Genomic DNA, 11,063 nt, shown 5'->3' with positions numbered 1-11,063 from the left:
TTCGTTCATTAATCGACTGTGCGGAACTGTATCAAACGCCTTGCGGAAGTCAGGAAACACGATATCTACCTGAGAACTCGTGTCTATGGCCCTCTGAGTCTCGTGGGCGAATAGCGTGAGCAGGGTTTCACACGATCGTCTTTTTTGAAACCCAAGCTGATTCCTACAGAGTAGATTTCTAGTCTCCAGAAAAGCCATTATACTCGAACATAATACGTGTTCCAAAATTCTACAACTGATCGACGTTAGAGATATAAGTCTACAGTTCTGTACATCTGTTCGACGTCCGTTCTTGAAAACGGGGATGACCTGTGCCCTTTTCCAATCTTCTGGAACGCTATGCTCTTCTAGAGACCTACGGTACACCGCTGCAAGAAGGGGGGCAAGTTCCTTCACGTACTCTGGGTAAAATCGAACCTGTATCCCATCAGGTCCAGCGGCCTTTCCTCTTTTGAGCGATTTTAATTGTTTTTCTATCCCTCTGTCATCTATTTCGATATGTACCATCTTGTAATCTGTGCGACATTCTATAGAAGGAACTACAGCGCAGTCTTCCTCTGTAAAACAGCTTTGGAAAAAGACATTTAGTATTTCGGCCTTTAGCCTGCATCCTCTGTTTCAGTACCATTTTGGTCACAAAGTGTCTGAAAATTTTGTTTTGATCCACCTATCGCTTTGACACAAGACCAAAATTTCTTAGGATTTTCTGCCAAGCCAGTACATAGAACTTTACTTTCGAATTCATTGAACGCCTCTCGCATAGCCCTCCTCACACTACATTTCGCTTCGCGTAATTTTTGTTTGTCTGCAAGGCGTTGGTTATGTTTATGTTTGCTGTGAAGTTCTCTTTGCTTCCGCAGCAGTTTTCTATCTCGGTTGTTGTGCCACGGTGGCTTGTCATGGAGTGAACCAAGTTGCAGTAATAATTGAGGAGATCTTCGAGCGTTCCTCTAACAATACCGTCTGAAACTGCCGCTTTCCTGTGAACGACATTTTCGAACTTTTGTATCCACGTGTACCCATGAATGGTCTATGGGATTAAGATCAGGGCTTTGTGGTGGAGGGAAAACTTTCTTGGAGAAGTACACAATAACGAGTTCTCAGAGCCGTACGTTTGTCTTGTCGAAAGTAAAAGACACCAACAAGACTCCGTTCCTGTGTACTGCTAAGTAAATGGCCTCTCAACACAGCGATACACTTACGATGATCCGCGACAATAATTGTCAAATCACCAACAGCAGAAGGTGCCATGCTTCCGCAAACAATTACCGAGAGGGGTGGTGCAGTGGTTAGCACACTGGACTCGCATTCGGGAGGACGACGGTTCAAACCCGTGTCCTGCCATCCTGATTTAGGTTTTCCGTGATTTCCCTAAATCGTTTCAGGCAAATGCCGGGATAGTCCCTTTGAAAGGGCACGGCTGATTTCTTATCTCATCCCTCCCGAATCCCAGCTTGTGCTCCGTCTCTAATGACCTCGTTGTCGACGGGACGTTGAACACTAATCGCCTCCTTCTCTCCCAAACAATTATGCTTCCTCCCCCATGTCTTTACTGGAGGTAGGATATGTGACCAGAGCTCTGTATTTGGCTACTGCACACTTTTCGCATTTGCTCAGATCCAAACAAGTTAATCTTCGATTTATCAGAAAATAGCACTGTATTCCAAAATTTAATCGATTTATCGACATAATCTTGAATGTCTGAATCAGATTTTAAGATGGAAATAAGGAAGGCGACACCAGATAAATGGTTAACAGTGGCGTTGGTCGGTGATGAGGTACCTAATTTTTCTTTTCTTGTTGCGTCGTCAGTCTGCTGACTGGTTTGATGCGGCCCGCCACGAATTCCTCTCCTGTGTCAACCTCTTCATCTCAGAGTAGCACTCGTAATCCACGTCCTCAAATATTTTCTGGATGTATTCCAATCTCTGCCTTCCTCTACAGTTTTTGCCCTCTACAGCTCTCTGTAGTACCATGGAAGTTATTCCTTGATGTCTTAACAGATGTTCTACCATTCTGTCACTTGCTTTTGTCGGTGTTTTCCATACGCGGGGTCCGATCAAAAAATTCTGGAACATTCGCAATTTCGCGCCAATGGTCTGTTGCATCGAAATGCGGCTGGCATTCCTGAACACGCGGGTTCTACATGTACATCTACATCGATACTCTACAAATCACATTTAAGTGCCTGGCAGAGGCTTCATCGAACCACCTTCACAATTCTCTATTATTCCAATCTCGTATACCGCGCAGAAAGAATAAACACCTATATCTTTCAGTACGAGCTCTGATTTCCCTAATTTTATCACGGTGATCGTTCCTCTCTACGTAGGTCGGTGTCAACAAAATATTTTCGTATTCGGAGGAGTAAGTTGGTGATTGGAATTTCGTGAGAAGATTCCGTCGCAACGAGAAACGCCTTTCTTTTAATGATTTCCAGGCCAAAACCTGTATCATTTCTGTGACGCTCTCTCCCATATTTCGCGTTAATACAAAATGTGCTGCCTTTCTATGAACTTTTTCGATGTACTCCGTCAGTCCCATCTGCTAGGGATCCCACTCCGCGCAGCAGTATTCTAAAAGAGGACGGACAATCGTAGTGTAGGCGGTGTCCTTAGTAGGACTGTTACATTTTCTAAGTGTCCTGCTAATGAAACGCAGTCTTTGGTTAGCCTTCCCCACAACATTTTCTATGTGTTCCTTCCAATTTAAGTTATTCATAATTGTAATACCTAGGTATTTAGTTGAATTTACGGCTTTTAGATTAGACTGATTTATCGTGTAACCGAAGTTTAACGAGTTCCTTTTAGCACTCATGTGGATAACCTCACACTTTTCGTTATTCAGGGTTAACTGCCACTTTTCGCACCATTCAGATATTTTTTCTAAATCGTTTTTCAGTTTGTTTTGATGTTTTGATGTCCTTGTTAGTCGATAAACGACAGCGTCATTTGCAAACAACCGAATACGGCTGCTCAGATTGTCTCCCAAATCGTTTGTACAGATAAGGAACAGCAAAGGGCCTATAACACTACCTTGGGGAACGCCAGAAATCACTTCTGTTTTACTCTATGACTTTCCATCAATTACAACAAACTGTGACCTCTCTGACAGGAAATCAAAGATCAAGTCACGTAACTGAGACGATGTTCCCTAAGCACGCAATTTCAGTACGAGCCGCTTGTGTGGTACAGTGTCAAAAGCCTTCCGAAAATCCAGAAATACGGAATCGATCTGAAACCCCTTGTCAATAGCACTCAACACTTCATGTGAATAAAGAGCTAGGTATTCCAGAAACGATGTTTTCTAAACCCATGTTGACTGTGTGTCAATATACAGTTTTCTTGGAGGTAATTCATAATGTTCGAACACAATATATGTTCTAATATCCTACTACATATCGACGTTAACGATATGGGCCTGTAATTTAGTGGATTACTGCTACTACCTTTCTTGGATATTGGTGTGGCCTGTGCAACTTTCCAGTCTTTGGGTACTGATCTTTCGTCGAGCCAACGGTTGCATATGACTTTTAAGTATGGAGCTAATGCATCAGCATACTCCGAAAGGAACGCAAGTGGTATACAGTCTGGACCAGAAGACTTGCTTTTATTAAGTGATGTAAGTTGCTTCACTACTCCGAGGATATCTACTTCTACGTTAGTCATGTTGGCAACTGTTCTTGGTTCGAATTATGGAATATTTACTTCGTCTTCTTTTGTGAAGGCATTTCGGAAGACTGTGTTTAATAACTCTGGTTTGGCAGCACTGTCTCCGACAGTATCTTCGCGCAGAGAAGGCATTGATTGTTTCTTGCCGCTAACATACTTCACATGCGACCATAATCACTTTGGATTTTCTGTCAGGTTTCGAGACAAGTTTCATTGTGGGAATTGTTATAGGCATCTCGCATTGAAGTCCGCGCTAAATTTCGAGCTTCTGTAAAAGATCGCCGATGTGTTTTAATGTGTAACTGCCGGAAGTTTCATTGTTGTATGTCTGTTAGTTACCGTTCCGTGCTTTATTGAGTTGAACGTTATGCCGCACCGATGGCGAATTTCCAGATGGCGGAGTTACAGCAGAACGTGTCTGCATTAAGTTTTCCGTGAAACTAAGGAAAACCTTTGCAGACCCCCATCAAATGGCGCAAGGAGCCTACGGTGATGAGTGCTTATGCCGTACTCGGTGTTACGAATAGTTTACATGGTTTAGAAATGGCCAGACGGTAGTTAAAGATAACCCTCGTTCAGGACGCCCTTCGACGTCCACCGTCGACGCTCATGTCTGGAACGTCAACTAAACTGTGCGGGGCAATCGATGACTGACTGACTATCCGAGAGACTGCAGAAGAATGTAACATTTCAGTTGGATCATGTCATGAAATCCTGACACAACGCCTTGGAATGCACCGTGTTGCCGCCAACTACATAACATCCACCTGCACAGTCATCCCTTCTGGTGCGTGAATGTCGCGCAAAAGACGAAATAGCTGTGTTGATTCACCCTCCGTACTCTCCAACCCTGGCTCCTGCGGAATTCATTTTATTTCCGAAGTTGAAAGCCCCGTTATAAGGACGAAGATTGGAACGATATCAAGAGGCGTACCAAGAATGCTTCAGGAAGTGGAAACGGCGTTGAGAACATTGTATCAATTGTGGAGGAGAGTATATCGAGGTAGACCACGCACAATAAGTGAAAGGTAAGCGTAGAAACATTTTGTGGATAAAGTTGCGGAATTTTTTTGAACAGACTTTGTAAGTGACGTGCACGTAAGTGGTGTTTATAAAATGAGTGGAGGTCTGAGCAATACCCTGATGGCTAAGAGAGCCACACGCAAATGGAAATGCTATCTGACATTAAAATCAAAATGAAAGATTGGGTCGCTACCACCTCTAGCCACACGACAAACAAGAGGTTCGACTGAGATGGAAAATTAATATAGGGGAGGGAAAGGATCCAGCTTGGTGCAACAAACATATTAGGAAGTTGCTGAGAAAGCAGAGAATTTTACACAGTCGTTTAAAACCTAGTCACTGCCCCGCTGACAAACAGAAATTATGCGAAATGAAAGCAGCTGTCAGAAGGACAATGAGAGATTTTTTTAACAAATTTGAAAGCAATATTTTATCGGCAGATTCTAAAAATAACCCCCAAAAATTTAGGCTGTACGTAAAATCTATGAACGCTACAAATAATTCCATGCCTTATCTTGCTGACGGTACGGGTAATGTAACTGATGCTGATAAACAGAACGCCGAAATTCTAAACCTAGCTATCAAAAAGTCGTTTACGGTAGAGCCCTGCAGCACCATTCCCCCTTTCAATTATCGAACAAACGCAAAGATGGCTGACATAGTGTTTAGTGTATCTGGGATTGTAAAACAGTTAAGATCTTTAGACGCCAGAATGGCATCCGGCCCAGACGGTATCCCCCTGAGATTTTATGTTGACTATGCTACAAGTATAGCACCATTTTTATCCGAGAGATCTATCAGAGATCATTGGAACGACGGAAAGTTCCTTGGGACTGGAAGAAGGCCCAGGTCATAGCAATCTACAAAAAGGGTAGAAAATCGGATGCACATAATTACTGGCCAATTTCACTGACATCGAGTTGTTGTAGCATCATGGAACATATTTTGTGTTCAGACATAATGACCTTTGTAGACTCTGAGAAGTTCATCTGCAGAAACCATCATGGTTTTAGAAAAAAGCGGTCATGCGAGACATAGCTGGCCCTCTTTGTGCGTGATATACAACTGGCTCTAGATACCGGCTCCCAGGTTTATGCCATATTTCTCGACTTTCGAAAGGCGTTCGACTCAGTTCCGCACTGTCGCTTGCTCTAACAAGTGCGCGCTTACGTCCTATCATTAACATATGCGGTTCGATAGAAAGTTTTCTAACAGACCGGGAACAGTATGTCGTCCTGAACGGGGTGACTTCAACAGAAACAAGCATAACTTCAGGTGTGCCCCAGGCCACCGTATTAGGTCCTCTGCTTTTTACGATTTACATAAACTATCTGGTTGATGGTATTGAGAACGGAATTAGACTGTTTGCCGATGATGCTGTAGTCTACAGGAAAGTAGTATCACACGAAAGTTGTGAACCAGTCAATGAGGATTTGCTGAAAACAAATGCGTGGTGTAATGGCACGCAGTTATCTCTCAATATTAGTAAGTGTAACCTACTGCGTATAACAAGGCAAAAATCCCCATTAATGGACGAATACAAAATAAATGCCCAGTCTTTGGAAGCGGTAACATCCGTCAAGTATCTGGATGTGACTATTCGAAATGATCTCAAATGGAATGATCGGATTACACAAGTAACTCTAGATTGCGGTTTATTGGTAGAATCCTGAAGCGATGCAGTCCTTCAACAAAGAAAATTGCTTACAATACGTTAGTTCGTCGAGTCTTAAGAGTATTGTTCGTCTGTATGGGACCCTTACCAGTTGGGTTTGATGCAAGAGATTGAGAAGCTCCAAAGAAGAATGGCAAGATTCGTGACTGGTATATTTAGCCATCGCGAGAGCGTTACAAATCTGATAGAAAGTGGGACACACTTACAGATAGACGGAGCGCTAAACGGAAGGGGCTGCTCACTAAATTCCAAAATCCGATCTTCACCGAGGCTGTAGACCATATATTATTACCACCAACTTTCAAATCACGCAATGATCATCATTTAAAGGTAAGGGAAGTTAGAGCTCGTACTGAGGCGTTCGGACAGTCGTTTTTCCCTCGCGCGATCCGCGAGTGAAACAGAGGGGGGGGGGGGGGGGGGGGGAGGGGTGAGGGGGGGAATATGACTTTGGCGCGAATTGTGCCCTCCGCCACACACCGCTTGCTGGCTAGCGGAGTATATATGTACATGTAGATGTAATTGAAATCTTCCCGTATCTCCCGGTCTTTTCCAAGTATACATCCTGCTCTTGTGATTCCTGAACAGAATATTCGCTATTACTAGCCGATATTTATTGCAGAACTCAATTAGTCTTTCACCTATCTTATTCCTACTACCAAGCCCATATTCTCCTATACCCCTTTCTTCTACTCCTTCCCCCTACAACCACATTCCATCCCACATAACTATTAGATTTTCTTCGCCGTTTATGTACTGAGTCAGCCGTACGATATTCTCATATACTTGCTATATATCTTCATGTTCATCTTAGAGTGGACATGTAACCCTGAACGATCGTTGTCGGTGTTGGTTTGCAGTCGATTCTGGTCAGAACACTGAACTGTTCACAGTAACATGCTCTCTGTCCTGCTCTCCTATTCATAACGAATTCTACTCTCGTTACACCATTTTCTGCTGCTGTTGTTATTATAGTAGACTCATCGTACCAGAATTCCTCGCCTTATTTCCATTTCACTCCCCTGGTCTAGACTGAGCCTTTGCATTTCCCTTTTCAGATTTTCTAGCTTCACTACCACGCCCCGACTCGTAGAACGTTATCCTTGGTTGGTCATTCAGTGGTTTTCTTATGGTCACCTTTCCATTGGCAGTCCCCTCCCGGAAAATTGGAAATTTGTGGTAACTTCTGTGGGACCAAACTCCGAGGGTCATCGGTCCCTAGGCTTACGCACTACTTAATCTAACTTAAACTAACTTACGCTAAGGACAAACACACACCTATACTCGAGGGAGGACTCGAACCTCCGATGTGAACCGTGACAAGGCGCTTAAAACCGCTCGGCTACCCAGAGCGGCTCCTCTCCCGGAGATCAGAATGGGGTATTATTAGGGATTCTTTGGCAATGGAGAGATCATCATGACACTTTTTCAATTGCAGGTCACATATTCTGTGGATGCACATAATGTGTCTTTAGTGCATTGGTTCCCATTGTCTTCTGCATCCTCATGACGTTGCTCATTGTTGATTGTTTGGCCAGTAGGGGCAGTTCCGACCCCAAGGGAAAGAGATTGCCACGAAACTTTGTCCGATCCTCCGCCCTGCCTTACAAGGACAACAAAAGGTGGGAGAAATGGTTCAAATGGCTCTGAGCACTATGCGACTTAACTTCTGAGGTCATCAGTCGCCTAGAACTCAGAACTAATTAAACCTAACTAACCTAAGGACATCACACACATCCATGCCCGAGGCAGGATTTGAACCTGCGATCGTAGCGGTCGCTCGGTTCCAGACTGTAGCGCCTAGAATCGCACGGCCACTCCGGCCGGCAAAAGGTGGGAGAGTTCAAACGCGTGAGGCGTACATGGGTTCCCAACCTGTTCGCAGTTTTCTTTCAGTTTCCTTCCTCTGAACTGCAGTCCTTTAAATATAATAGTATTCTGCAAACCTGTTTGCAGTATTCTATTGTGGAAACTATCCCAGGGATTGAAATACGAGTAACGAGGAGGAGATTAATGAAAATGAAAGAAATCGATTAGGAACGTAGAGGGGATAATTGTGGAGAATGGCTATGGCGTAGTTAGGGATCAATAAAGGGAATAAATAGAAAAAGAAATTGAACCGCAAAAACTGGTGAATATCGGAAGGTAAAAGTCTAAAAGCCAAAAGCAATAAAGGGCTAGTAAAGAGGACTAACCCACTGTGAAATCTAGGGGATAGCTAAGTGAAAAGAGACTAAATGTCAACTAACATACAAATAACGTTACCCTGTAAGTTATACAAAGGCTATAATGAACGAAAGTGTCACCATTACTTCGATCTGCTTGTACAACGAGGAGACAAAATGTTAATGAACCAGGACTATGTTAAACCATCAAACACTACGTTGAACCTTTAAGAGCAAAGTTTGTGTGTACTAACTATTATCAGCTGTTTTCGGATAAGGTGTAACGGAGGCAGGTCACGCTGCTGGGTGTAGCGAGACTGGCGAACTGTGGCGCTGCACGCCGGTACAATTTCCCAGAGAAACCTCGTGGTTGTACCTCGAGATAAATCCCTGGAATTTACTTATGTTTTCTTCTTGCTTACGAGGGGGTACCCAACAAGTCTGTGTAGCACACACATCTGCCGCTAGGCGTGTGTATCGCAACTCATTCCCAGTTCAGTGCCGCCTGCATTGTCGGCCTGGCTTGTTCTGTTCATCTGCAGTGACTGTTTTTATAATTGCAAGTTTAAGTGAACACCGTGCAGCTGTGAAATCTTGTTTTCTACTCGGTAATAATGCTGCTCAAACTTTTAATGTTGAAAACAGCTTACGAAGATGACAGGAAAAACTCAAATGTACGACTGGTTTGCTTGGTTAAAAATTTAGATTGATGACAAACCTCGCTCTGCCCGTCCATCAACTGCCCTAATTGACGAAAATATTGAAATAATTCGAGAGCTTGTTCTCGCCGACCGTCGACATACAGTTGGTCAGCTGTCAGATGTTAGTGGGTTATCTTGGAGCTCCTTCAGCGAATTTTAACGGAATATTTGGGAATGACAAGGGTTGCTGCCAAGTTTGTTCCTCGGGTTATGACTGACAGTCGAAAGGAACATCGAGTTGAAATATGTCGTGCTTTGAAACAACAGCTTGGAACTGATCGAGCTTTTCTGTCAAAGATCATTACTAGTGATGAGTCACGGTGCTATGGTTGCGACCCAGAAACAAAGCAACAGACAAGCCAATGGAAGACGTCATCGTCATCCAGTCCAAAAAAATGTCGTCAAGTCAAATCAAACATCATAACAACGCTGGATTTGGTTTTTTGATGCTAAGGGCGTAGTTCGTTCAGAGTTTCTTCTCCCTGGTCATACCATCATTCAAAGCTTTTATTTGGAAGTTTTCAGAAGATTGTGCAACAGTGTTCGTGAAAAAAGAACCGATTTGTGGCATACAGGAGACTGGTTCTTCCACCACGACAACCCACCTGCACACACAGCCGTCTCTGTTAGACAGTTTTTAGCTAAAAATGGCGTGTTTCCGCTGCCCCAGGCACCTTACTAGCCTGTCCTGGCTCCGTGCGACTTTCTCTTACTTCCGGACATGAAAAGGGACATGAAAGGACGCCGATAAGACAACACTGAAGAAGTCAAGAAAAAACGAGGGAGGAGCTGTCAGCCATTTCTAAAGAGGCCTACAAAAAATGTATCGAACAGTTGAAGCACCGGTGGGACAAATGTATTAGTTGTGATGGAGAGTATTTTGAGTGGGACAAGGTTCTTTGTAAACAATTGGAAACATATAACTTTTAAGTAATAATTCTGACTTTTTTGAGTATCCCCTAGTATTCCCCGTGCGGTACCAAGTGCGGACTTGTCAGTGTTGTTTTCAGGGAATGAGGCACACGTGGTAACCATGGGGAAGGTCGACCCTATCTTACAGTAGTAGAGGAAATGTTAGAAGAGTGCAGATAGAATAAATAAAGGCAGCAGCTTTAGTAGGGAAATGAATCACCCACTTCCCCTTTTCTTTCTACAACTTTGTACTCAAGTTTATTTCTCTTGTACAGACCCAGTGTATATTCCTTCCACGTTTCAGCTTACCCTTCTTTACTTAGTACTGGCTCACCATCTGAGCTCCTGGTATTCGTAAAGCAGTTTCTCTTTCCTCCAAAGGTCTGTTTAATTTTCTTATAGGCGGCATCTACTTGTCTTTTTGTTGAGCATGCTTCTACAGCCTTACATTTGTTCTCTATCCATTCCGGCTTAGCCGTTTTGAACTTTCCGTCAGTCTCATTTTCTGTGGTTTCTATATTCCTTGTTACCTGCTTCATTTGCTACATAAACTACACAAAAGGCAATACTTAATACTTGTATTTGTCGCACATTTTCAACGTTGTAAACAAGCGATGTGCCTGATTCCCTGACGGACACTGTAGTCGTGTCTTCACTATCTGACCCTCCGCGACATGTAAATTTCATCCCCGACGTGATCGTTTTGCTGAGCGATTCATTCTCCGATCTCTGAAGAGCCACAGTACCTTGCTCGGTGTACTACTTTCCGTCCTGTATGATGTTATTGTCAATGTTCGTGTAGCACAAGAAATAATTAAGATGACTCATTCTCAGCATCAGTGGTAAATGCAGTTGCCGCGCGGAATTAGCCGAGCGATCTATGGCGCTGCAGTCATAGGCCGTGCGGCTGGTCCCG

This window comes from Schistocerca americana, chromosome 1, assembly GCF_021461395.2.
Source record: "Schistocerca americana isolate TAMUIC-IGC-003095 chromosome 1, iqSchAmer2.1, whole genome shotgun sequence".
NCBI classification, from domain to species: domain Eukaryota; kingdom Metazoa; phylum Arthropoda; class Insecta; order Orthoptera; family Acrididae; genus Schistocerca; species Schistocerca americana.
Note: the sequence above shows the minus strand (reverse complement) of the source record.